Here is a 6,045-nt window from a genome sequence, read left to right on the forward strand (position 1 = left end):
CGCAGAACATAAAGCACCCACTAGACACCGAAACCCCTCGTGCTCCAAGACGGCTGTGGCAGCTCGCCACCAAGATCTGCTAGTACCTCTTTCGTTGAGCTTTTCACCCAATTTCCTCTTTATTCGTTCTCTGTAGCATACCTTTTATCGCCAAGTATTCTATCAGAAAGACCATTTGCTCCTGCCCACCTTCCCAGGATGTTTTCCAGTTTGTCGTAGTCTAGAGTTTTCCAAGGTCAATCTTTAACAACTGTCAGATCTCTATCCCCACGACTACCCGACACAGGCCAAAGCCAAAACACCGTTTATTTGAGGGCTGTCATTCTTCCCACGTGCTTCCTTTTTCTACCCCGCAGTTTCTAGGACATAGCGTGAACACTGGCATTGTCTTCATACTAGCCAGTGGAACATCTGCTATGATGGTAGAATACCTTGCGCACGGTAGGCACCCCATAAAAAAATAGGCAGATACTTGTTAAAGGGATGAATAATTGCCTGTTCCACTACCAGTAATCACTGGAGGTGGCTCTGCCTACAGACATCCTGTCAGGAAGATGCAGAACTGGTTCCAAATCACACCTGCCAAGTCCTATCTACGCTTGTCCTCACCTCTGCTTGCCCCCTAGAGGCGGACCCACAAGGCCCTTTGCAGAGGTCCTGGGATGGGGAGAAGGAATTAACCAGTGAGACGTCCCAGAAGGCACTCTCGTCGGATCTTTCCAGGGATTCTCCTTCTGAGCAGCAGGCGCCTCCCTCTTCCTCCACTTGGCCCCATCAGTGCTTGTTTATTAATTAATTATCTTAATGATAACAGCAGTGCTGGCGGCAATCTCAGACCCAGCGGGAGGCGCCCCCAGGCGGCAGCACAGGAAGATACATCAACAGTTGGATAGCAGGGGCCTAACTTCTGCTGAACCCTCTGCCAATTTCCTTGGGAAATCTTAGATGGCTCCGGGACACTTTCCTGAAGGAAGAAAGGAAAGAAAACTAAAACCCACACAAACCTGCTCTTTTCCAGAATCCATTGCTTTGGAATTTTGAGTGGCAGACAGTCTGGAGTGGAAGCCACAATGGCTGAGGGGCCGACACCTTCTCTAGAGGCGACTTCAAGAGGGAGTCTCCAGCAAGAGACTTCAGCTGACATTAGAAAGAAAAAGTCTTCCTGGAGAATGTTAATCTAGAGGCCAAACTCAGCTCTACTTCCTTTCCTTCATTCCTGAGCTGATACGGAATTCTAGCCAAACTGTCTTCTTCAGCAAGTCATGGATGTGGCTTTATTATCTACTTACCAAAAAAAAAAAAAAAAATCATCCTAGCTGCAAGCCTGAGTCATTACAATCCTGCCAGGGAACACACTTTCCCTGAAGGACAGGGAGCCCTGACTCCATGTTTTCTCCCTAATTTCACTTCAATATCCCTCCTGGCTCTCAGTATTTCTACTTACAGGGCCAAAGTGGCAGGGAGAAAACTATAGAGTTCTGATCTGCTTTTTCCCCTCCTATACAAGGGTGGCTAGTTCCTGAGTTCTTATAACCCACTCAGTCTGCTCCCCTCCCCCCAGCATAGCATAGGAATGTGCTTCTAGGGGTATGTGAGCAGGTGTGAATTTGTGGAAGAGATGTGTAGGTGGGTGAGAGGGTGTGCATTTGTGCAAATTCTAAATGTGACTGACGCTTTGTGGGTGGATGAGGAGAAAGTGTGTTGTTCGTGTGTGTGTGTGTGTGTGTGTGTGTGTGTGTGTGTGTGTGTGAGAGAGAGAGAGAGAGAGAGAGAGAGAGAGAGAGAGAGAGAGAGACTGGAGGAGGATGGCTGCCTGTACAAATGCATGCCTGCAAAAGTTCCCTTCCTTCTGTAAATGCACTGCTTGGAGGGAAACTAATTGAATTAACAGGAAATGTTGACCTAACAGAAGCAGCTGTCCCTGGAGTTCCTGTCTCAGGACAGAACCAGAGGCAGCTCTATCTGCCTCAGGGGAAGAACATGCTCTCACATGGGTAAGAGAGGAAGGGGTAGTGGCAGCCTCATATTATAGACAGGTTGAAGTTGGATCATAGCATCTCCTTACTCCACTAAATGGTAAAAATTGGGAGGAGAGAAATGGCTCAGTGGTTAGGCACATTTTCCTCTTGCAGCAGACCCTGGTTTGATGCCCAAATCCCACTCGATGGCTTACAACCATCTATAACTCGAGTTCCAAGGGATTTGACATCCTCTGACCTCCTCTTCAGACACCAGTCACACATAGGATGTGCATACATGTGGGCAGGCATACATACACAAACTACTGCGCACAGTAGCAGGACACTTGATGCCAATTTCCAGTGTCCCGGGAAGCAGTTACATCAGTTTCTTCAGAATTGAGGTGTCTCCCCACAGGAAAGGAACCAAGGTGAGCTGTGGGACATGGCAATCCCCCTGACCAGTGCCCAACGACCAGTTCTTTCCTAAGCCCTGGCTCATGAGTGTTGGCAGGTCCCACTGGGGAGTGAGGAAGACCACAGACTATGGTCTTTATCTCTTTATAGGCAAACATTGTTTGCTCTGGGATTTAATAGGAAAAATAATGCCTATAGTTGAATTCCAAGGGTGGTAGAAACTGTTGCTATGCCTACCAAATGCTAAACAGGAGCTCATGCCACTCCTTGCCCCACAGAAAATGAAGCAGAAAGGTATTCTCCAGAGGAGACTACACATTTCCTTAGAATCACATGGGAAGAAGCCAAGAGGGCAAAGAGGCAAAGAGGAAGCCAGTTAGGAGCAAAGAAAGCTCTTGGCCAGAATGGTTGGATTATATAGGACTCAGAAGCTGGGGGAGGGGAAGCCCTGGACTGGAGAGGTTTAGGTTGGGGAGCCCTGTGATAAGTGCTAGGAAGAGCCTAGCACTTTGGGACCTGACACATCCTAAGAAATATTCTACAATATATCCTACCAGTACTACTCTTCACTGCAGAAAGAAATCAATGAAAAATATAAAATATCTAGAAAATCCAGTTGCGGATTCAGCTCAGTAGTAAAGAGCATACTTAGTATGCTCCAATTCTCAGCAATCCCATCTCCCAAGTGGTGGCACACACCTTTAATCCCAGCACTCAAGGCAGGTGGAATCTTTGAGTTTGAGGCCAGCCTGGCTACAAAGCTAGTTCCAGGGCAGCCAGTTTCTACTCATAGAAACCCTGTCTCAAAAAACAAAAGCATACAAAAGATAAAACAAAGCCACAAAAGAGAGCACATACTGCTCTTCCAGAGGAAGAGTTCAAGTCCCAGTGCCCACATCAGGCAGCTTCACAGCCCTCTGTGACTCTAGCTGCAGAAGGTACCTAACACTTCTGGCCTCTAAAGGCAGCCTCACTCACACGCACATACCCTCACAAGATAGGCACACAGGTATATAATTAAAATAATAACAAAAGGCTACATGTGGGTTTAGTGGCTTATGCTATAATCCCAAAACTCTGGCAAGGGGATTTCCAAGAAGTTGAGGGTAGGCTAAATTTGAGGCTAAACTACATAGTAAGTTCCAAGAGAGCCTGGGTTGCCCTGTCTTAATGAAGCAGTAACAACAAAAGGATACAAATAAGGACCGAATATTCTGTTTAAGGTAGGCTCTTAAGTAATTTTATTTATTTATTTAGAGACAGGGTTTCTCTGTATAGCCCTAGCTATCCTAGAGCTAGCTCTTGTAGATCAGGCTGGCCTCAAACTCACATAGATCCTACTGTCTCTGCCTCCTGAGTGCTGGGATTAAAGGTGTGTGTCACCACTGCCCAGCTATTCTAATTTTTTGGACAAGAATTCTTAGCTCTTCTGTACTTCCAAGCCATCATCACATCAAGAGGGAAACTGTGCAACTGTCTCACCTTTAGTGATGCTAAGGTTTGTCAGTAATGGCTGGGTGTGGTGGCTCCCAACACTGGGGGGTGGAGGCAAGAGAATCTGAAAATTCAAGGTCATCCTTGGTTACATAATAAATTCAAGGCCAACTTGAGCTACTTTAGACCTTGTGAGGGTTCAAAACCAAACAGGCTGGGGTGTAGTTAGTTGGCTGCATGTTCACCTGGATTCATTATTTTATTCTGAGCAATGGTTTCCTCCTTTCTTCCATTCTGCAGCCATTGTGCCAGTTCCTAGTTCCTTCCCCTACTTCCAGAACTTACTAGCTCTAGTACCATTTGAAATCAGAAGACTGCCTAAATTCTCATAGCTGACGTTTACCAATGTGACAGAGGCCTGGAGAATCTGTGAAGGATTACATAGATCTGAAGTCATTCTTGACCAGCAGCATTACCTGAAAAACTTGTTAGGAGAACAAACTCTTGGGTCCTATGAGAGACTAGTGAGTCAGAGGCTCCAAGGGTAGGGTTTATATATGTGTTTTATTGTACTCTTTTTTTTTTTTTTTTTTTTTTCTTTATTGAGATGGTTTCTTTGTGTAGCCCTGACTGGCCTGGAACTCACTCTGTAGACCAAACTGGCCTTGAATTTACAGAGATCCTCCTGCCTCTGCCTCCAAGTGCTGGGATTAAATGTGTACACCACCACTGCTCCGATTTATTGTTCTGGGTGATGGGTGGTGGAGGATGGAGGAAGCAGTGGCAGAGGCAGTGGTGGGTGCGTGCGTGCATGCGTGTGTGTGTGTGGGGGGGTCCAGGCTGGCCTTGGACTGCAGCAACCCACCTGCCTCAAATCCCCAGTGCTGGGATTACAGGTGCTTATCACCAGTCCAGCTTCATTCCAGCAAATTCTGATGCCTGCTAAAGTTGTTTTATTTTTTTTTAGATTTATTTTTATTTTATGTACATCAGTGTTTTGCCATGGGTGTCGGTTCCCCTGGAACAGACAGTTTTGAGCTGCCATGTGGGCCCTGGGAATTAAACACAGATCCTCTGGAAGAGCAGTCAGTGCTCTTAGCCAGTAAGCCATCTCTCCAGCCCTGTTTTTGTTTGTTTGTTTGTTTGTTTGTTTTTTGTATTTTTAAGATGAGTGCTCTATCTGCATGTACACTTTTAGGATTGAAGAGGACATCAGATCCCAGTATAGATGGTTGTGAGCCACCATGTGGTTGCTAGGAATTGAACTCAGATTCTCTGGAAGAGCACCCAGTGCTCTTAATCAGTGAGCCATCTTTCCATCCTGTCAAAGTTTTAAGCCACTGAATTAACTCTGGCTATCCTAGGATGGCCTCAAACAATGATTTATAAGGATAAGAATGCGCATAGCAATAGAGTGTTGAGCATTATGGAGGCAAAGAACAATGGACAATTCTGCCTATTTTAATAGACTGGACTTTTTATTCTGTCAAAACAGTGCCTTGGGCTAAAGAGTGCTCATCAGTTAAGAGCATTTGTTGCTTTTGCAAATGACCCAGGTTGGTCTTCTAGCATTCATACAGTGACTCACACTGTCTGTAACTCCATTCCAGTATATCCAAGACCGGGATATCTTGACACCTTCTTTTTAGTTCCTTAGGCTCCAGGCATGCAAGTGGTAAAATACACAAATGCAAGCAAAACACTAATAAATACATTTATATGATAAAATGAATACATATAAAAACATTTTTTTAAAGAGCACCTGTTGCCCTTTCAGAGGACCTGGCTTGATTCCCAGCACCCACATGGTGGCTCACAACCATCTGTAACTACAGTTCCAGGAAATTTGACTCCCTCTTCTGGCTTCTCAGGCATGCACATGGTACACAAATATACATGCGGGCAAAATTTTGTATATTTAAAAGGAAATAAATAAATCTAAAAAACAAAACAGGGTCTTAAAGCCAGGAGGTGGTGACTCATGCCTTTAATCTCAGCATTCTGGAGGCAGAGGCAGGCAGATGTTCTACAGAGTAAGTTCTATGATAGCCACAGCTACACAGAGAAACCCTGTCTTGAAAAACCAAAATGACAAAAACAAAAACAAAAAAAACCCATACAGGGTAGCACTCTGTTGCCCAGGCAGACCTTGAACCTGTATCAATCCCCAAGTACTGGGATTACACAAGCCTTCCATACCACAATGCCAAAAGAACTCTTGTGAAGTGGTAACCAG

This window comes from Phodopus roborovskii, unplaced genomic scaffold, assembly GCF_943737965.1.
Source record: "Phodopus roborovskii unplaced genomic scaffold, PHOROB, whole genome shotgun sequence".
NCBI classification, from domain to species: domain Eukaryota; kingdom Metazoa; phylum Chordata; class Mammalia; order Rodentia; family Cricetidae; genus Phodopus; species Phodopus roborovskii.